Genomic DNA, 23,355 nt, shown 5'->3' on the forward strand with positions numbered 1-23,355 from the left:
CCCTTTGTTTCTCTAAGACATCCGCTCCTGTCACTTGCTTGCCACCTGGAGTCTTGGACTCTTATTTGTACCAGCATTTTTTGTTGTTGTTGTTACAATAAACAGTTTTTCCATTACATATGGAAGATTAAGAGGCACAGCAGCAGGAGCAGAGAAGCTCTTTAAGAGAAATGCTATCATTTCCACAGTAGGGTTCACAATCCTAAAGAACAAGAAAAATGAAAATGAATGAATTGTGTTCAACAATCAAAACACAAATGCTATGGACAATATTCTTCTTTGTCATGGTTAAAAGAACTATGTTACAAAGTGGAGAAATGATTAGCTGAGAAAGAAAACTTAGGCTAAAGCTTTCCTAACCTATTGTAGATAGAAATGCTCGTTGCTCGAGGCATTTTTTTTTTTTTTAAAAAAAAAAAAAGACCCCAAGGGAGATGGGACTGATAGGCATTTAGTAGTAACCAACAGTATCAGTGGCAGGATCACCTTTTTTGTTTTGTGGAGCAGGCTTGAAGAGCAGGTGTGGGTGGACAGAAGCTTTTCATAAATCATTGGCAACCAAAGCCTGTTTCAATTTGAAAGCTAACAGTGATCTTCATGATCTCACATACTGCTCATTCCATACAACCGCTGCCAGCAGGAAGATTGACATACAACTTGGAAGTAATGATTTCCCATCAGAGCTACAACATGTGAGGTTGGGTGATGATAAACAGCATCAAGTGGTCCAGCCAGCATGCTACAGTGTGGTGTGCTTGGTTCCCAATACTAATAACGGCATTAAATTAACTTAAACTAATCCATTATTTTGATAAATAACTCTAATCTCCTATCTCTGTCTGCAACTGCAATTTTGTAAGCACTCCTTTGGTGCCTCTAATAATGTGGGGGCTTTTATTAGCCTACTGCTTGGAATCTGGACATGCAATCCTGGGAACTGTTCAGAGTAAACTAAAATTTTGTGTGTTGCAGGGGGGAAGCATGATCTAAATTTAAATGGTAAATTTCTGCTTTCATTTTCAATACTTAAGGACATTCAGTTATTAAACATCATACATCTTCAAATAAAATAAAAACCACTGTAGTAGATAATGGACTTTGTGAAAGCTCCAATTTATCTCAAGCCTGCATCTTGGAGAATTAACATAACTTAGTTTATGGTGGTCATCACAGCTGCCAGGAGAGCTGGCCCTGACTCTCTGGAGTGCAATAGATACAGGGAGTGTTCTGCTCTCAGCTAGTTAATTAGCTATACTCAGATAAAAGTATATATCAAGAGGAAGCTCTGATACATTTTACTCATGAAAAATAGTGAGTTATTCCCCCCAAAGCTGAGTTGCTATTTGTATGAGATTCTTTTGCACATTTTTGATCCATTGAAATTACACAGATGGCAAAGATAACCAGTCATATATTCAAAACTATCACAGTCATTATATCATTCAATGGTTTAAAGTGACCTTAGCAATGGGATTTTCTTCATTCCTTTTACATGATGCTGCAAACACCAAGTTCCTGTTTGTTCGGAGGGGACGTTCAAGATCCCACGGCAGTTTTGCAAGAGCATTACGTCAGCTTTTCCTGCTAGGATCTTATCCTTAATCCTCAGGCTTGGTAGGTATGTGCCACCCCCATGGATTGCAGTGTCAGGTGTTCAGAGACCCTTAAGGTCTAAGGAAGTTTTCAATTATGATGATGTGAATTTCTATTATTTTCCAAGGCCAATCTGATAAACTGCTTATTGCTGAGTTGTCCTTCTCATGCTTTTCTTAAGAATACTTCCTCAGTTTTACCCCACAATCTTTTTAGAGTAAGCACAGAGAATATAAACAATCCCACTTTCTCTGTCAGCAGCTGAATAAAGAAATATATGCTTATTTGTCCTGTTACTGCCCTATAGAGTGCTGTAACCTGGCTGCAGCAATCTGCATTTGCATAGCTGTTAATGACATCATATGAATCATGAGGAAACATAGCCCTGGGAATCTACAATCTTGACAAGTAAGAAAACCTCCAATTACTTGTAATGCAAGGCTGATGCAGTGGCTAGGGAGCCAGTCTGAGACGTGGTTTACATTCCTTGCTCTGCCATGCGTTTGTTTGGTTTTGCCCAAAATATCGTTTACATTTTAAATGTAAGTGTGCCTAGCAGAGCAGAGAGGTAGCATCACATTAATAACCTTTAGACAGTGTTGGTCTCTAAGGATGCCATTGCACGCTCTTGTCCTCTCTCTCTGTCCCCACCAAATCTCTTTTTGTCAGGCCCCAGTCTAAGTGCACCCATCTGGTCGTGCTGATTCACATGGCTGTGGGGAAGAGCACCACATGGAATTAGTTCAATTGAAATCATTAAAAAAAGATGCTCTTTCCCCAAGATTTTTTTTTCTGTTAGTCCTGATCATTCCACTGATCCTGGAAAAGGCACAATGCCTCCAGAAACCAATGCGGCCAAACTGACAGCAAAAGTTGGTCTTGTGGGAAAGGTGGGAAATGCTTAAGCTGGTTTAGATTCTGCAGAAAATTTGCCCTACACCTGATGATTTCACTTATGCTAGGGCATTGGCATTTTTAGAACTTCTTTTTTAGATGTGTCTTCTGCTTTCAGCACCTGAGCAGCTTTTGAAAAACTTGGTCTTTAGTTTCTCTGCACGCTTCTCAATTTCATCTGGAACCTGGATGTAATTGTATATAGCTGTGGAAATAAATAGATTATCACTACAGATAGGCTGATGCTGACAAAGCATAAGTGTTTAGGAAATATAAATATTTTTTTCCTTGGATGCTGAAACAATGCTTCCATAAACAGTCCTTTAAAGAAAGCATGGTTCTTTGTTTTTTGTTAAAAGCTGCATTTTCTGTGAGCTGCTCACAGACAGCAAGAATATTGTGTGACCCTGAGTTCCCTACTGCTTCTTATAAAGGAGACAAATTTAGGTGGCATTTTTTATTTTCTTCATGCTCCCTGACATATCCTCCCCAGCAGGTAAAGATGAGTCTTGTGGTCCGATAAATAAGTCTGCTGCAGGGTGGGACAATCTCTTCAGCTCCAGCTGACTTCAGCCAAAGATGAGCTCCTTACTCACTTTTCTTATCAGAGCAAAGGTTATTCTTCAAGTAGTCTGATCCCTTCTTTATTGCATTGTTTTCATATATAAGAAAAGGTATGGTCTTTAAGCCCCACTTACAGGCAGTGGCCTGCCCTCTGGGCTCAATGTGCTTAGACCACAGAGCACCTGGGAGAGTCGTAGCACCTTCTCCCCATCCAGATCCACCTGGGGCAGATGTGACCAAGCACCAGTGACATGGAGCCCTGAAGGGGGCAATAAAACCCACAGCAATCCTGTTCCTGCCCCTCCATGGCTTCTGCTCCAGATGGGTTTAGCTACTTTATCTCTTCTGCATGTTGTCACAGAGGAGGAACAGTCAAGGAAGTGATTGCTGCTATCTCCACTGATTCTGAGGTCATAGCCAGAGGAGGAATTTTATTATTCCTCCCTATTTTGAGTTCCTTCTCCCATTTTTCAGAGTCTAACCCAAAGAAAGTGCTATAAGTAGCAAGAAGAAATGAATAATTCACTGCTCTAAAGGAATGAGCATGGTCTGGATAGAAAAGGGACACTTTATGCACTCATTTTAATTAGATGAAGAACAAGATTTAAAGGTATGTCACTCATTGATATAGTAAATACGAAAGCCATGACTGTATTTAAGAAAGCAGAGACGCAGCAATCATTGTAACCTGTTGTCAGATAAGCCACTGTGACAGAAGGTGTTGGCTGGAAAAGAGAAAAGCATTCCTGGAAAAAACAACAACAACAACAAAACAAACAAGGAAAAAAAAATAAAAAAAAAAAAGGACAATGAAAGGACAGAAAGCTTGTATGCCACAGAAATTTTTCTTAGATATCAGGCATAAGGAGGATGTTTGTGATTGGGTTGTTAAATTGTTCAACAGCTAGAAGTACCCTGCCATTGCTCAATATAGCTATATATTTCTGCGATGACTTTTGTACTGAATTCTTCCTTCTCTGAATGGAGCCTGAGGCACAGCCCACTGAAGTCATCATCAGCTTTGCCTTTCTCTTTGTAGGTTGGATCTTATGCCCCTGGGGGGTTGTTTAGGTGCAATGAGATAAGTAATGCTCTCAAATTGATACCAGCAGCAGCCCCACCCCTACTAGAATGAGAAGCAAGACTGAAACCACAGTGCCTGCCATAGCTGGTAACAAGAAGACTAACGCTAAATTCCTGCATAGTAGAGCAGTCTCCTGTGTTTTCTCTCCAGTGTTTTCTGTGGGGATTCTTGCAAACATTTCACTAGATAATGATCTTAGAGTGGAGTGTTTGCTTTGCTATTCAGGACTCTGAAAAGCTTGTCTTCACAGGAAAATCATCTCACGCGAAATAAAGTACAATTATGATTTCTCAACAGCTCTTACACGGATAGGCCTATTCCATGTCTTTCTCTGGTTGATTAAACTAAACTGACTTCAAAACTCAATGTGAAAAGGGTTTTTAGGACAAATTCTGACTTCTGGGGCAGGGAACTTCTCCAAAACTATCTGGCTACCTTTTCTCCTTACTATTTATTTGCTCACCTCCTTGCCTAGGCTTGCACAAGTGTCTAGATGGTCCCAGTGAGGATCACTGCAGCCACTCACCTGCTATTGCCAGGGGGCTTTATGCGTTTGCTGTGTAATATGTTGTCAAAGTTAGTCCCTTGGAAGAGTGTACTTTTTGAGTGTCCAATTTTGGTCAAAAGTATCACTTCAGGTGCTTACCTGCATCTTTGTGTCACCGACACTAATTCAAAAGTCCTCCCACTCTCTGCAGCTCCCTGAGGAGGGGAGGCACAGATGGAGGTGCCAGTCTCTGCTCCGTGGGACGGAGCACATGGCACACAGGAATGGCACAGAGCTGCCAGGGGAGGGTCAGGTAGGCATTGGGAAAGTGTCTTTACCAGGAGGGAGTCAAATGCTGGGACAGGCTTCCTGGGGTGGATGATGCCCCAAGCCCTGCAGTGTTCAAGAGGCAACTGGGCAATATCCTCATGAATATGCTTTAACTGTTGGTCAGCTCTGAAGAGGTCAGGCAGGTGGCCTTGATGATCTTTGTAGGTCCCTTCCAATATAACAGTTCTATCTATCTAAAGAAAGCATGTGGCCTAACAGAGGAAAAGAACACCTTATGGGTGTCTGTAAACACACAGCTAATGAAACATGGACAATAACTGCAAGCTAGGATTAGACTCAGCTGTTGCTTCATTATGTTTTTGCTCCACCAGACTTAGCTGCTAACTTCCAGTTAGCTGTCAGGAGGGTGCCTAATACAGGGCAGATGGATGTGCTGTAAACCGCAACAGGCAACTAATGAATCTAAAGGGGTATCACAGAATGGCATGCCAAGTGGGTCATGGTAAAAACATTGCTTCAGTACAATGCCAGAGGGAGATCCTAGGTAGTTCAATTTATATATTGGAAGTCCAGGAAGTACGTAACGAAAAATTAGTATCATTAAAACCATTGTAAATCACCTTTATTGGTAGAGATTTTACTGAAAATGTTGCCATTTTCGGCTAGTGCCCATCTGACCCCCAACTCTCATATTCTGAAAGGAAACCTGAAATGCTTCAAATTTTGGTCAACTTTCATGGCAGGTTTCCCCACCCTCCTGCTTGAACACTCTCTTTTTCTTTTCTTACCCTTTTCAGAAGTAAAGATATTTTTTTCAATAAAAGAATTGTAAGAGAGAAAAAAATATGATAACTTCCTAGCTAACTATGTTTTGAACTAGTTCCGATAAATAATTCCAAAGATGTAAATAGTCATAATGCTAAAATAATTCCTGGGATTACCACTGTCAATATAATTTTCATGGATCTTGCTGTCTTCTCTTTGTTTTGCAAAATAAAAACTAGATGACATACCAGTATGAACCTGAAAAGATCTTAAATTCATCAGCTGATGTATTATCAACTGGTTTGATGTTCTTGCTTGCCATGGCTGGCACTTTTACGTAAATCATGTGTTTGCATTCTCTTTACCAACACTTGCCAATCAAACCATTAAAACATATCACTTTCCATTTTTCAAACATTTCTTTACAGGACTTTCACAAAAAACAAAAAAAAACAAACAAACAAACAAAAAAAAAAACTCATGTCCCTTTCTCTGTACAACAAGAAGCAAACTCAGCCTGGTTTTATGCAGGTGTTGCAAACATCAGAAAATCAAGTACCAAAAAGAGAATTAATGAATAACTAGTTCCTTCACAAGCTTGGTGCATGGCTGCACAGCTGATGGCCCATGGGTCTTTTCCATCAGGTCCTGGCAAAATGATTTTTCCACTGTTAGATAGGATCATAAAATGTATTTGTATCCAAAAGCCCAATCTGAACAAATTCCTATAATGTCATCTTGTCACTGGTTGTCAAAATTTTGGATGACCCCAACCTAAAAGGTTGGAAAATCTTTCACATGCCTTTTAAACATTTCCCAATCACTTCAGTGAAGTTAGATATATATATATATTTTTTTCAAAGAACCAGATCCAACATCAGCCTCTGTAGATGTTCTAATTTACCATAAGTGTAAGTATATTTAAGCTCTTAAGATGCAAATAGTGGCCTAATTAGATCTTCCAGAAGCACCAGGTTTCCTGGCACTTATCTGCAGCTCTGGGTACATACTTATGTTAAAAATTTTGGCCTTCAGACTCTGTTTATAACTTGCAATTTCTGTCATTTTATTTATTTATTTATTTATTTATTTATTTCCCAAGAAGAAGTACAGCCCCTGTACTTCTGCCAGTTTAGAATTTGCTTTATAGGTTATTTTATACATGTATATATATATATAAAATAAATATTCCCATAGCTTCTTTAAAATAATTGGAAGTTTTGTGCATTAATACAGAATTGGGTGACCAGCACTACATTATATGGGACAGCAAAGTAGAGGTGAAAAAACATGGACATAAATCAGGACAAAATACAAAATTGTTAAGGTGTTTTGTTTACTCAGAGGTAGTCACACTAACGATGTTTTTCTGCAAGTCAAAGTAGTATTTTTTTTTTAGGTTGCTAATTCTACCAACAGTACTCGAATAGAGAAAGAGAAGTAAGGAGGGTCAATTTAAAGGCTTAGTTGAAAATCATTAGGAAAGTTCAAATGATTTTTGATTAGGTTCTTAAGTCTAAGCAAAGCAATGACAAAACTCTTTTACCTAGCCTACTTAGCTAGGTGCAAGAAATGTTTAGTTGCTCACTTGCATGATCAGCTAAATGGAAGAAAATTTGGAGGCTTAGGCTAAAATCTAAGCTGTTAGGGACCTATTCACAACAGCTGGCTTTAGCCTTCCAAGACTAATTTCTACAAGATCCCTAACTGATAGAGATTGAGAGGGTTGGTCCTCCGTAATGCAAATCAAAAATGTAAAATTACACTTCTGCATTGACTTACAGTCTGGAGAATCCTGTCTCTTTCCCTTGGATAAAGACTTGCAAGGAGCTAACACCTCCCTGCTTTTTTTTTTTTTTTTTTTTTTTTCTTCCCTGTCACGTACACTCAGGTTCCAGTAATGTTATGGATATTTGGGTTTCTTAAGTATGCAGGGTCATTTTGACATACTGGAGGGCAAGTTAGGGACATTCCAAGGATCTCTGTGAGTGCACTGAGAGCTTGTGGTTTTCCACAGTGCACTGTTAGGAAAACTTGTCTGCTTCTATTAGTAAGAAATAAGAGAAAATAAATGGTCAAAGCAATGGACTACATATGACTTATGTTTGTGCTACAGACTGGGTAGGTTACCAGGCTAAATAATAGTCAAATTTAGGCTTGACCAATTTGATGCAAGTAAATGTAGTTGACCTTAAGTCAGAGGTTTGTATGTGTTAACAGAAAAGGTCCATGTGGAACCAGAGGAAATTCACTGTGAGCAAGATAAAGGGAGGGAAAGAAGCAAAAAATGTCAGTAGATGCCCAGTGGAAAGGACAGCAAACCCTGATACAGACAAATGCAGTCCGCAATTCAAGCCAACTGACATACCAGTAATAATAAATAATAAAAATAAAAGCCAAATAGAGCCCCAAATTTTATCTTTCTGATTAATTTCTGTTTTCAATTCAAGTCAATACCTAAAGTAGATGGGACAGGGAGAGAGAGGACTGACCACTTAGCAAGGGCCAGAAGCTCTAGAGCCTATGTCTTCACCTACACCATAAAAAGAGAGTCAAACAGGGTGGAGAAAGTGCCTCTTATATGCAAGGCTATTTCTTGTATAGAAGTGAGAGCAGAGCAGTCACCCACACACATAATGAAGGTGATCTCCTGGTAACACTGCTTTTCCTTTAATTCTAGCTGTGTATTTAATACACTAGTTTTGGTAAAGTGAATCAGTATAGAGGCCTCCAAACCAGAGTGCTGGCAGCAGAGGATGTCTCTGGATACCTTCCCTTCCTTTTGCAAGCTGGATAACTGGCTACTGCCAGAAAATCAGCACAAAAATGGCTATGCCACATAATTAGATGAGGCCCTGTGTTTCTAGTATGCTTTGCAAGGTATCTTTGCTTTGCACTCAGTCATAACAGCCTGCTAAACAGACCTGCTGCAGTTTAATTAAAGTGTCTGGGTCCACCTCCTGTTCCTCTTTAATAATATTAGTCAGAAGTGAATTGTCTGGTGCCTGCCTCTTCCAGGCTAGCATGAGCTGCTGATGCAGAGCTGGCCAGATTGGTTAATTGCACCCCTGACTTTTAAAGGTCAGGTCTTACAGAATCTAATAACACTCAGAAGATTTCCAAAACAAGGTAGATTGGAAAGAAGAGTCTGGATTCCTCTGATGTGATGCTGCCTATTGAGGCCTGGGACAGATTAACATCTCCTGCAGCTCCCCAGCTGAGCAGTTGGCTGGTCCTACCACCAAGGGCAACAGCCAGGCTGGAAAGGGCACTTGCAAGGGCAGCTTCATCTCTGATTTTGAGCAGCTGGTAGAGTTTCACTGACTTCTGGAGATATGCACTAAAGGAAAGAGGGCAGAGCAAGGGAAAAGTTTATCTAAGAGAAAGCTGTGAAAACACATTAATTACTCAGCTGATTGTCTTTGTGTAAAGGATTGCATCATATCCCAGAATTTCTTCATCCTTAGCTTATCCTAATAGGAAAATTGGATAGTTGCTCAAGCAATATCATTTGGGATAGAAAAATGCAGAAATTTGAAAGCCATCTTGAGAAGACTAAAGCATGCACATCCTCAGCTTCTGTCATGATCTAACTGTCCCAGTGAGGAAGAGAGCGGATGTGGTAAGGAGGACACACAACTAGCTTTTCCTGTTTGTATGGTTTATTCAAAGCTAATAGCCACTATATTTGAAAAGAAAATTATTGTTTGTTTTAACCTCCTTTATAGGAGAGCATACAGCAATTTGCATTGTAAGCACCTGTCTCCTGGCAGAGGACAGTTGAGGGCAGTTGCTGCCCTTTTCCTCTCTCCAGGATGCCTGGAGGCAGCAGGCTGGCAACTCCCCTCATGGGAGGGAAGGGCGATCCTCAGCTGGGGTGCTCCTTCTTTCCCCCCATACCGTTCATTTTTCTCCTCATGCAAACACCTGAAAGGAGTTTAGGCTGTAAATGCTAAAAATATCCAGTCCTCCCTCTGTTCCTAATTCATCTTACAGTGAGCCAGGTGGTCTTCACTGTGATAGCCACAGAGAAGGGGAAGTCTTAAGAGGCATCAAAGAGCTCTTGCTCTGCTTGCAGAGGAAGAGGAGTCAGTCTATTCAATTACAGCTGGGACTTCCTCTTCTCCTCTTGGCAGACAGCCTTGTTTAAAATCTTCCATTTGCCAGTCCACAACCGAGTTAATACAAAATGAGTGGGGTAGATATATATTTTTGGTCTTTCTCTGGTTGGTGATTTTCTAACATTGTTTATCAAGTAAAACATTGCAAAATGTTTGAACAACTATTTGTATTTGTCCCTTACTTTTTCACTCCTACTTATTGTTTTTTTAAGGGCTTTTTCCATTGAATTTTAGCTTTTTTTTTTTTTTTTTTTTTTTGAATGTGCTTGTTTTCAACTGACTTGCATGTAGATGATGTTCAACTGAATATGCAGTTTGGGTAAGGAGATGTTTACAAACTGATATTAAAACACTCTGCTTGTTTGTACAAAACATAAATTGAATAAACAGTAGTTACTGGTTTACTGGCATATTTCTTTGCTTTACTTGGTTTTCACAAACAATGTAGGGGTGTTTGTTCCATAATTAAGAATATTTAGAATATTCTAAAACAAACTTACTGGTTTGTTTTCTCTAAAAAGGTATGTTTCAGCAAGAATAAGATTTAGAAGGTAGTTTTAGGTTTTCACAGTATATTGCTGCTTTCCCTATTATTCATCTCCTTTATTTTTTATTGTTTTATTAGGTATTCACCCACTGAGTCACTATCCTTTTTTGTTGCTTATGTTCCAGCTCCCTCCCCTATATCTATTTTGTCTAACAGTATGCCCTAAAATTAATAAAGGGAAGCTTAGTATAGATATATTCATGTTTCAAGTACTGAAACACCTTTTATACTTAAGTTTTTGCTACCGTCTTCCTACACCGATATGAATTTCTCTAGACCAAACCTATGTTCTTTACAATCATACTACATTACAGCTTCTGTATTCCTTGTAATTCAATGCAGCGTCCCAATCACTTCTGTTATTGTTTTCCAGATTCCTCAGCTAGTCCCTATATTACCTTCCTTCAGCTATCACCTCGATTTTATATGAGCTAAATTTTGCGTTCCCAATTCCTTTATATGTGTCTAATATCCTTCAAGTTAATTTTGTCAGTCCTGATAATATATCATTGGTAAGTAACTGGTAATGTTTCCTGTTTTCTAGTCAGTGTTTCACAATTACACAACTTCATGTAGCTTCTATCCATGTTATGTTTTCAGCTATATAAGTAAGTTAATAGAAATATCTGATGTTTGCTCTTACATAATTCTGTTTTCACCCATGGTTCTACAGGATGAAACCTTCACTAGAAGAACACATTTCATGATAAATAGAAGGTACGCAGATACAACATAACTCCCTGGGAGCCAACCTTCAATGTTGACCCAGGAAAAAAAATCTCCAGTTCTGGATTCCATCAGGTAACGCTACTTACTATGTGACATTTTCCTGCATAGGCTGAAATTATTCTGTAAAGTTAAGACTTTATTGCCTTTTTTTTTTTTTTTTTTTCATAAAATCTAAAGTATATTACATTCATAACGTAAAATGTGCTGAGAAAACAACAGCACTCAGATTTACTTTGAATGCCATCTTGATTTCATCCAAATTAATGTTTATTTGTTTCAGTTACTTCAAGCTTCCTTGTAAACTGAAATTGCTCAGCACTTCTTTTGAAGTTTGAAATAGTTCAGTTAACTTACTTTTTCCATTAGTTCTTCATGTGCTTCTGTTTTGTTTGTTTTGAATGAGACCAGAAGAAAATACTGTGCTTTTCTCACAGATGGTTCTCTTAATATTCTGATTTTTTGTGCTACCGGAGATGTCTTGATGCTTTGTTACAACCTATTTCTGCATGTGCGACCCCTGTGCTGGTACTTACTTGCAGCTCTAAATGATGCTCAGTGTACAAGATCATGAATGGCAGCTTCACTATGTAAGCAGAGTAATTTGACGAGCTTTCCTAGCATTGCAGAAGTTCAAAGCAGGAATTGATCAGATTAAATATTCTTTCAATTTGCCATCAAATTATTCTCTTGTAGTGTTACCCTTCACTTAGAGCAACAAACACTGCTAGGTGTAGGAGAAGAAAGATATGCCAAAAATTCAGAGGACAGGTGGGGGGAAAAAATAGGCTCACACGTGCATTAGATAATGTATCTAGAAGTTGCAAGTATATTTTCCCTTTACTTAAAAACTACTTACATATATGTAACTCATATATGTATATATTTATTGCCAGAATTGGAATCACACACGCTTCATATTTCTGCATTTGGATGATGATAATAGGAAAACTACTGTGAATAGGGTAAACTCACTGTGCAGAACAAAACAGTGTGGCTGAAGTTCAGATGAGAGTTTAAGCATTACTTGTGATTCAGTGAAATCAGTTCAATCCTGCTGATTTACATCAGCTGAACATTTGGCCAGAAAATATTGCCAGAAATGAACTCATATTGCTAGTATCTGTTAAACAGAACAAGAATTTAGGGGTGGTGGAAGAATTGATCTTTGAGGTGGCTGCCCTATCAACTCAGAGAAAGGGAAAGACAGTCACTGTTCTGTGGAAAGTATGTTGCCAGCAGGTGTTCCATTTGATTTCTAGATAAGTGTGTTCAAAGACCTCTCCACATTTGTTTACATAGTATCCTATCTATTTTGGAGTTGGGTTAGGAGTAAATGTATACTTAAAATCATTGAATGGTTTGGGTTGGAAGGAAACTTAAACACCAACCATTTCCATGCCCTGCCATGGGCAGGGACACCTCTTGCCAGACCAGGCTGCCCAAAGCCCCATCCAACCTGGCCTTGAGCAGGGATGGGACAGACACAGCTTCTTTGGGCAGCCTGTTCCAGGGCCTCATTGCCCTCTGAGTGAAGCATTTCTTCATTATATCTAATATAAATCTACCTTATTTTAGTTTGATGCCATTACTTGATATTGTAAATTCTGGATTGCTTGATTTTACTTGTCTTCACAGCTACACACCAATACCTATGTATTTTTTTATGCTGTGCACTCAGGTGCTTCTTATAAGACATGGATTAGACTTTACTGGCAGTGTGAGCCCAACATGTATATCCATGAGAAAACAGACCTCAGTCCTGACAGTGCTTCTCTAAAAGTATAAATCAGTATTCTTTCATAAAGTCCTCCAATATCCTAGTACCTATAATTGCAGATGTTTATTGAAGACTATAAATCATTTCATGCTTTTGAGAAAGAAAATCATGTGATTATATTCTATGGATGTGCACTATGCAGGTTAACCAGCTGCTTTTCTGAGTATTATTTCCCTTTATTTTGTTCTAAATTATTTGTACCAGCTGTTCATCTTTCTAGAGTGATGTTGTAACATTGAAACATGAGAGAAACAGGAAGCATTGACTAGGTATTACGTTTTTCTTCATAATTATATGCTCTCTCTTGCTCCTCATCTGTACTTATTGTTTTTATCCCACACTGAGTAGACTCAGGTGTGAACTTTGGTTTTCTGTAGTGTGTTAAAAATAAATGCCGTCCTGAAGAAATATTATTTTGATTTAAAAAATGAAATTTAAAGCTTAATTATTCAGATATTTGCAGTCAAGTGATTAGTATTTAAGAATGATGGTAAGGATCTGTTATTGTACAAAATAATTTCATTATTGTAGTAGTAATGTTAGATCCTATACCTGTCTAATACACTCATTTAACAACATTTTCTCACAAACCTAAGGCACATGTGTATATTTCTCCTCAAATATCGGAAGATTTGATGAGGATTAAATCTCAGTCCATCTTTAAAGACTTGGTTCCCCTGCTGTGGGCTTCAGCTGCCATTAAAGCACAGATTCTAGTTAAAATTGAAGTTCAAAAAGCTGTTACACTGCAGAGAATTCATCACTAGGAGAAGCTGCATTGCTGGTACTAGTGGGAGTAGAGAACTGACAGCTCCTACAGTAAAGAACTGTATTTTTGAGCAGCAGAACTTGAGGATTTGCTGGAAAATTACTCCTATTTCTGTTGCACCCTTAGGATGTAACCAGAAATCATGTGCAAGTCTTTCAGTCTGGGAGTTTCTGCTTCTGTAGACTGGTCCTGAGAGCTGAATAGTGCAAGGAAGGAGCAGAGTCTGTAGGGAGACTTTCCAGAGCTGCCGCCCACTTGGCTGCAGCTCAGATTGGGATATCAATGCAATTGATGAAGCTTGACATTTTAATTGTCTTTTGTTTGCAGAACTAAATTAGGTTATGAAGAACAATGATCAGTGGCCGTGATTAAAAGTTTGAAATGTGCCAAGTATCCTGAGATTTGTACTAGATTGTGAGTGTACATTGTATGTAAGTGCTAGGTTTGAAGTGGCTGTTAGCAAATAGGGGCCAAGAAAACAACTGAGATTGTCAAAGCCAAATGAAAATGCTTTTCCTCCTCCACATTGTCCCTGAAGAGCTACTGTGTTAGAATTTGGTTTCCAAAGTTATCACTAATTTGTGAACTAGCAGGATTTTAATTCTGCTTTAAGTGGAATCAATGCAACTGTAATGCTAGAGTCTCTAGTGGCACTTCTGTAATGATATCTCTATATTATATTTGACTTGCACCATAGCAGCAAATGATTTAAATGGATATTGCATGAATGTAAAAGAACATGTATGTGTCCTTGAACTCTTTGAGCTCTGCTAAGACCACTGTATTTGTTTTGTTTTTTAAAAAACAAAACTCTAGCATGATGAAACCTCCTAGCTGAAAGGTGCTTGGTGTTTTCCTTAAAATCACTTTCCTCTGCCAGGAAAGAATATGTAATGCCCAAGTAACCTTGAGTCCAGATAAACAGTTAAGCGCTCCTATAGTGCAAACCTCCCTGTGGTTTTATTGCCCCCTTGAAACACAATTGCTACAGAAGTGTCTGGGAAACTGTCCCTTTGAATGTATTAATTAGAATCTGTCAAGCATATTTTGACTGGAAGCAGTTCATGACACAGTGAATATATTTTTGGCCTTAAAAGGATACTAAGACAGGAACAACAACAGAAATTAGTTAATACTTGTTGTATATTTTTGTTTCTAAAGTTAGATAGCATAAGTCTCAGCAGGGACTACTCTTGATCTACTGACTACAAGGTCTACCTTGTCACATGAAATTCTCAAAAACAGCAAAGCTCTTTATTCTGTGTTTCAGGCTTGGGTTGTTTGGGGCCTGAGTGTTTACTATCCAGAGACTTGCATTCATCAACCACACATGAACATGGCCTGCTGTTAAGCGATTAAAGTTCTGATATTTATGGTCCCACACTGTTGTAGGATGAATGAATCGTGTATTTACTTGGGAGATTAGACACAAGGGACCTGTTGCACAGCAAACAACCATGCCTGTAGGTTGTGAAGCATTTGTGGGCTATAAAGCACTAGCTTAATGATGCTGTTCCTCCTGAGTAATGTCAAAATGTCTTTGATACATAAATGCAGCCTGTGATGATATCAAAAGGAATATCTGAGAAAGTCAAAGAGAATGAGGGGTGGGAATTGAGTGAGGAAAATAAGTTGGCCAGTTGTCACAATTCAATTTCACAAGATATCAAATTGTTTTCTAGGCCTTAAGCTGGACTTGAGCACAGACTTGTCTTTCAGAAATGGTCTAAAAGGGGAGGAAAACAGGAAAAGCAAGGGGCACAGAGGTACACAGGTTCTGCTTTACTTTTGGGGACAGTTGCAGGAAGACAATCTGTCAGGAAAATTGTTGTCTTGGAAAATCTTTTAAGAAAAGCAGTGCTGTTCACTCCAATTTTTGGTGACCGGTACCACTTTTCTGGGCTGTGCTTACTGCTTTTTTGCCTGCATAAAGCACAAAGGAAAGCCTTAGGTCTCAAATCAGTTGGCTGAATGTAAGTGTGAAGTGGCATTAAAAATTCCCTATTGTACATTATGTGGCTGTGACCACACCTTAAGCATGGGTGTTTGATGGGTCCTGTCTCACTTAACAGTGTCCTGTGCCTGTCTCAGACAGTGCATCTCAGGTGCCACTAGTTGACCGTTTAAGCAGCTTTGTAGAGCCCTGGCTGGTCATGAAGAACATAGACATCCTGTGTAAACCTGAGCTAGTAGGCATGTTAAATTTTGCTTTCTTCTGGAGTCCTACACTTAGTCTCTCTCAACATCTCTCCCCTAGGGGGCTTCATATGGATCTCACAACTAAATTCGCACCCATAAGAAGTTGAATAGCTTGGGAATAACTATGGCCCAATAATAATGCTCAAATGATCCTTTGAGGCAGGTGTTGTAATAGGAGGCCACTGGCATTCTTACTTTTTTTTTTGCTTGCTTGCTTGCTTGCTTCTTGCAGATGAATATGAGCCTCTTCCCACTAATACCTTTTATTTACTTCCCTAAGGGTTTTCCTCCTTACAGAAATGCAAATGACAAGTGAGTCAGAGCTCACTTAGGAGAATACCCACCTGTGACAGTGGTGGTGTTACAGATTCATAATCCTACTGCATGAGCCAGAATTAAACTGTTTATGTGGATATTGCTATGGGAGACCTTGTATATCACCAGATGCATTGACCGAACAAGGTTATAACATCAGCTTGGGACAATCTCTGAGAGTCTAACATCCACAGTTTATCTGCCTCAGCGTGAATTGCTCAGAGACAAAAGATTTCTCGTTAATTTTGCTCTTTGAGGAATAAGTGGGATAGCAACAATAGTGTGAAAAATGAAGATGTACTAGTTTGTTGAGGACATTCATTACCTGTGGGATGGATGGGCATTTACTCTCAGAACAAGGTTACCCTGTAACAGAATTAATGGAAAACTAAAGAGGGAGGAGGTAAAAGATAAGTTCACCTATTAAAGATTTTACAAACTGGATGGGAAAACTTGCCTGCTTTGTTTTGAAGGAAATGTTTTTTTTTTTTTTTTTTCTTAAAAAAAAAAAGTAAAGAAAATATTACAAGCTAGCCTCTGTCTTACAGGAAATAAAGGAATTGCTAAATATTACACTGCCCATACAATTTCCCCCTCCTCACAGCCAGTTAAAATCCTGCTTTGTAGAAAACTGATGAATCAAGTGACTGGAAAGACCCTGATGAAAATAACATACCCACTCCTGGGAGAGTACTGGTGAGATCAAACAGAAACGTTTGCTGTAAGAGATCACTATCAACATTTGTGACACTACATAAATCACAGTACAGAAAGACAGTTCCTACTCCTTTAAAATAGACATTGACATAAAGCAGAGCAGGTCAGCTGGGGAACAGGAATAACTGTATGGAATATGTGGGCTTATCCCTGCTAATATTTGATGCTAGTGCTGTCTATTCATGTTTGCTCACTAACAGTTTGGAGAAAGGGGAAAATACATAGTATAAAAGCTCAATTGTTTTGTAATTGATTTAGAAGTGTTTCATTGTGGATTGTGTTGTGCAAGTAGAGAATTTCACCTCTATTCCAACACAAATCAGGGCATTATATAGTTTTTTTGACCACTAAGTAAAACTGCTCTTGCTTACGTTACAGTTCTTTATCTTAGAACTGTAAAAGCAGGCTTAAAAGTTTCCGCTCTAATTCAATAAGTAGACCTTGTTCGTGTCTGACAAAAAAGACTAATCTGAATTCTGAGAAATTCCTGCACATAGCAGACAAATAAAACATCATGATCAATTTCCATAATTTTCATAAATTCTCCTTCTGACCCTGAAGTATAAACTTGTTTTCATTGCCTAAGGTAGGAATGATTAGGAAGTCAAGAATTCAGTTGTTTCATGCTTGATGCTATAAGATTACATTTCTTTTGCTTAATTTTCTTCGGAGCTTCTTTCCAAGGATGCCACTGTGTTCTGGATTAGGTCAGACTTCACATGTCTAGTCTGTACATGCTCACACAGTAGATGCATGCAGCATCAAAACTCCATCAGTAATTACTTGAGATAGCGTTTGCTACTTCTTGTATCTCTAATGTTACTACCTGTACTTACACATGGGTATTACATCATCATCTGTTTGTGTCAGTTTCTTTGGTCTGAGGTATATGTCAAGCCTTCAGTTTTGTCTTGCAACAGCGGTCTGTCTTTCAAGCTTTCAAGTGTGTACCATACTTAGAGACTAAGAAGGGCTCTGTTTTACTGAGGTTCCCAAACACAGACTTTAAACAGCATGAGGGGAAAAAAAAAAAAAAAAAAAAAAAAAGCCTTTGTTTTGAGAGGAAGACCTTTGAAAAGGTTAGGAAAATGTGGTTGTTGAACACAATTAAATTGATTGCAGAATGAAGCTTCAAAAGGGTGAAATATTTCATTTGCATCCCGTTCAGTCACTTGTGACCTTTTTATTTACAAATTATGTTTTGCTACTAGTCTACCAGTGACACTGGCCTTTGTTTCAGAAATATGCTGAAATCTTTATCATGTTGCTGGTGTTCGTGACTGCAAAATGGCCTGGAGCAAATATTCACCTCATATAATTTGACATAACTCCATGGAAATTACTAAAGCTATTGAATAATTCTCCAAGGAAAGGATCAAACTCAAAGTATACGTATATCTGTTTTCATAAGAACATATTTTCAGTTTCACATGTTTCAAAAACACAGTTGTGACTCAAAAAGTTGCTTCCACATCTCCCCAGATACTCTGATAGCACTTGCCTTTTGGTTAGAGAAACTCCTGAGCAATTCCAGTCTGAATTATATATATATATATAATTATTTATAAGCTATGAAGAACCAGAAATAGATGTGTAGATAGAACAAAATGGCTCTTTCATCCAGGTTCTGCGTTTGATATTTGTAATTTCATGAGCTGTGGCCAAAACCGGGAAACGGGCAGATCAAATTTCTTGCGCTGTTAGGGCAGTTGATATTACCTCAGGGAAGTAATTATTGCCTCCGCATTTGCTATAATACGGTGAACACAAACAATTTAAAGCCAGTCTACTGCATCCCTTTGAATCTCACAAGCCAGCAAGGGACTTTTCTGGGCTTGAGGGTGCTGTTTGACCTGTTCTCCCATAGACGCAACATAGCATGAACCGCAGTGCCACACACCACCCAACTAGCAGCATACTGCTGCTGCACAGTGGTGCCAAGACCATGGTCTTATTTTCACAACAGGCTCAAGCACAATCACAATGATGGCCTGATTGCCATTCACAGAGCCATTCCAAGAGTTAAGTGAGGCTTCAAGCTGAAGGAAGGCAATGGCTTGCCACTGATCTGAAGCTTTGTCCTGCAGCTGGTGGACCTAGGGATGGAGCTGGGGCAGAGAGAGAGAGTTCTACTGGGTATGGTCTTACCCTGATCCCATTGCTTTGTGGCTGCTCTCCCCTGAGGTGCATTTGCTAAAATGAACTGATTGTACCAGGCAAACTAGAGAAGACATATCAATCTCTATGCTCAAATCCACGTCACAAATTCCAGTTGGATCAAGTTAAGATGTAATATAGCCAGCAGACCCATCTCTACAAGCTGTAATGAGTCTCAAGTATCCTGGCTTATCTCCAGATGCATTTGGATGGGAAAAAAAATTTGACCAACAGCCATGTGGAATAAATCTCAACCAAGGATGAAAATGAATATAATCTTGTTACTGCTTTCCCACATACCAGTTGTTAGTTCCTAGCACAAACTTTGCAGTTCACTTTTAGTTGAAAGGCAGACAAGGTAGAAAATAGAGCTAGTGTTGCCTGCTTCCTCTAGAAGTGCTTCCTCCTGGGAATGAGAAATGCATTTAGTAGCTCCTCTAAGATACTGTTTATGAACATTTTGTTGATTTCCCAGCTAGCAGCAAAATACTCCAAAGATGAAATCTGTTCCCTTCTATGCAGATGATATACATAAGTAACTCCCAGGGGCATAATGAAATATACAGTGGAGATGTATTTCTGTGAAGAAGTACTTTCTGTATTTTCAAATTTCATAGAGCTTTTTTATCATTAGGTTCCTCCAATTTTATACGAGTGAATCCCCACTTTGATAATGTTCCTTCATTTGGTTTTCCTTTTAAAGTACTGTTTTTATTCAGTGGATCTATTCCTTTCTTATACCCCTGCAAGCATAAAGATATGTTACAGTTTTATTCTGCTTCCATTACCAATCATTTATCATACAGAATAAGGACAGGATCTGGCCTATAGTGTTTGCTTGTGCTCAGTAAACATCCATCATAATTTTTAGCTCATTTCAGCCAAGTCAATTCATTTTTCAGCTCTATTTTGTGTCAGATTACATCATTTGTATCTGAAGGAAAGAATGTGTTTTGAAGGCTGCAGTCACCATCCTTCCTATTCAGATTTTTTAAAAATCTAAAAAACAGCATCACAAAAAGCAGGGTTTTTTAGTGTTAATGGGAAGTGTTTATGCTGACTGTGTTGAAGAAGGACTTTTTTTTTTTAAGTATTTACAGTAGAATTTGGATCTCTTTTATAATTTTTGTTTTGTCATTGAAAGTAAAGAAGCGCAAACAGAAATCAAACAACTAAATCTCTGATTTAACACAAAAGGTTTAAACATGCAACAGACAGGATGGTCTGTTTGCCACAGAGGGCAGCGTAACCCTAGTCTACATGAAAGGGCTGAGGTACTGCTGTGGGACCATGCCAAACAATGTAAGGATATGCTTTATGGTGACATGAGGAAGGCACCTACTCCTTAAAGCCCAAGGTAAACTACACAGAAAGCCAGACACTGCTTTTCTTAGACCACAACAGAGAGATTAGAGCACGACTGAAGAGATTTAATGGCAAAAAAATGCATACTGCAGGAGAATAAAAACTATAGATTAAATTATTAAATTTGCAATGTGACCTGTGTGTTCCATGGGAGGAATGTTTTCTACATGGAGGAGTTAACTGCAGTATAGAAGTAAGCATACACAGAGCATGTACAGCTTGAAACGTGCTTTGCCTCATGCAGATACATAGGTGACCACCCTTACACGGTTTCTCCATGTTAGGGTGATCGTTACTCTTGAAGACGCTTCCCCACAGTGCAAAAGTATGCTTAGTCCCAAATATTGTTGTTAACTTGTCTGGACTCCATACTAGGCAGCAGAGGTAATCCATCAAACAGATGACAGAGCGTTTCCCTGTTTTGCCTAGTGTGCAATAATATGCAAATGAAAAACAAAACAAAACAAAAAAACATATTAATGCTACTGCTGCCTTCACTATCACATGTTTTTAATATGAAATGAATGAACATTTATGAACACCAGCAGCACAATCTGAAGGTGTAACAGTGGCCTCTGACCTAAGGCACCATCTTTGCTTCTGCCACACTGTGGGAGAAGACCATAATGTCTCTGTGTCTTCATTTCACCATTTGTAAAGTGCAAAATGATGTGAGCTTTTTATTACTTAGTGGTAAAGCACTTGCAGAATGCTAGGCCTTATAAGATGCATGCAGGAATCCATATCAACATTTTCAACAGCTGCTGGAAATGTGTCAAGGAGCAGAATTTGGCTTAATGAGGTTTCCCAGATAACTGAGTGGGAGTGGGTTCTTCTGCCCCAGTTAAATGTCAAGGCAGGGGTAATATGTGTTTAAACTTCTGAAATGTTCAGTAAAAAGGTGATTCTATGTCTTCTACAATATTTATTATTATACAATAACTCTTCAGCCAGTGACTCATCTATCTTACCTGGCTTCACTTCTTAAGGAAAATCATCCAAATTCAGTGAAGATGGACTTCGTGCTTTTTCAAGCAAAGGCAGTTTCTGACCCACAAAATTTGTTTCCCTCCTATCTTTTAATAACATATATTATTACAAGACTTTCTTCTATGAATAATGATGAACTTTTAAGTTGTGTAGAACCTTTACAAGAGTGAGAGCTAATTCAGAAAGAAGTGAGACATGCTGCTTTTACTACCAATATAGTTGAATAAGGATGAGTTTCTCAGCTAGTCCAAAGCTCTATTTAAGCTAACAGCTGATTTATGCTTGCTCTGGATTTGGCCCTGCTTTCTTATGGTGTTCTGTGTGGGCTATAAATCAGGCATGCTGTACAACAATGCATAATCTTTAGAATAACTTTTCCATTTTAAAAATGTTTTTAAAAAATTCCACAGATTTTTTTTTATTTTTTATTTTTTTTTCCTCCAGAATATTGGGGAACATTCTTGTCTCTTCACCAGATGAAAAACAAGGTCTGTTGGTCCTCAGTTATTTTTCTTTCAATGACACTTTTAATTACCTTGCAGAATAGCCCAAAATTTACCTAATAGATGCATATTAATTTTCCATTATGAAGTAGAATATTTTCATTATCTAATTCTGACTGCCGTTAAATAAAAACAAACCAGCAGAAGAATTACAAATATGAACAAATATTTCTTGAGATTTCTCCCAAGCCCCAGTTATTATTTTCTTAAACACACTCCATTAATAATACCTTCTAAGATGTCTTGGAAGGTTCCTATTTTCAATGGGATAAACTACTGCTTTTGGCAGTGTTTCTCTCAATTCTTGCCATACTAGCATTCACATAAAGCATATCAGTCCATTCTAAAATCTCATTTATTTATTATCATTATTTCAGCCAAATTAGGATAAAATTGCAGCTAAGAGTCCCTGATGTAAGATCACTGCTCATTTTACTGTTGATAATAAACATTGTCATTACTTATTGTCTTATCTTTGAGACCAGTGTGTGGTTTTTCTTCCATGAATAGACACAAGGTGCAGCTTGCTTCTCTAACATCTTTACCAACAACTGAGACAGAAGACTTTTGAAATGACACCTTGTGAGCTGTAACCACTAAATCAATTATTTATTGCTGGACGTGAATAGTTTCACACCTGGTTTCCCACAGGGTTTCTTTTATTATATTTGGCACAGTGTTGTGAAGAGACAGAAATGAATAGGCAACAAAGTATTGTTAAGCTTGTTTAAAGAAAAACTGCAGAGATTCATATTACAGATACTTTAATTACTGATCAGCATAAATTTATGCATGACGAGAAATAGCTTATTAAAATAACTGAACATAATTATCTAATCTCTAATCTAGACAGGTATGGCTTCATGGCCAAATGCCACAATGTCACCTCTTTTTTTGTATCTGTAATCATAATCTGTTTTTCCATTCTGCTCAACAAGTTTTTACTGTGTCGAATACTGTGTGTCCACATACTTCCTGCAGTTTATCAGTAGAAATAATTGATTCAATGAAATTCTGTTGTAAAATATTTGATTAATTTCAGACTGTTACTTTCTGGACTTTTCAACTTCTATAGTACAAGAGCGCAGGTGGATATTGCATGAGTTACAGGAGAATGCTTAAGGGTCTTTGAGACTGCAGTGCTGAAGGGGAGGTGTTGGAGAATGATACTTTATTCTTCATCTATAGGAACAGTATGCAGAGCAAATTGTTCCCAGAATCATGCTTGGCGGGGAGCAGAGGAAGCCAGTGGTTTTTCTCCATCCTATGTAGATGACCAAAGAACCAGATCTGGGAGCAGACCATTAACCAATAACCAAAGTTATTTGACAGTGCTGAACTGTTCTGAACATCTGTACTCCCTTAGCTGAAAGGTAACTCAGATATTATAGTGAGAGTTGTTGTACATTCCTTTCAGAGATATTTAGAAAGATGCTTCAGCTATAAAGATTGTAACCAGATCTCAGTCTGTCTGAAAGGCTGATTATG

General features: G+C 38.4%; 1 protein-coding gene and 1 long non-coding RNA gene across 3 annotated transcripts in view; one reads left to right on the top strand and one right to left on the bottom strand.

The window, feature by feature from the left end:
- The window catches only part of RERG (RAS like estrogen regulated growth inhibitor), a 109,280-nt gene that overhangs the window by 26,419 nt on the left and 59,506 nt on the right, over positions 1-23,355 (bottom strand). The window lies entirely within an intron of this gene.
- LOC118178332 lies at positions 11,011-14,359 on the top strand. Its single transcript, XR_004756124.1, has 2 exons — positions 11,011-11,147; positions 13,449-14,359. It is a non-coding gene; the product is annotated as an uncharacterized LOC118178332 (long non-coding RNA).

This window comes from Oxyura jamaicensis, chromosome 1 (assembly GCF_011077185.1).
Source record: "Oxyura jamaicensis isolate SHBP4307 breed ruddy duck chromosome 1, BPBGC_Ojam_1.0, whole genome shotgun sequence".
NCBI lineage: Eukaryota > Metazoa > Chordata > Aves > Anseriformes > Anatidae > Oxyura > Oxyura jamaicensis.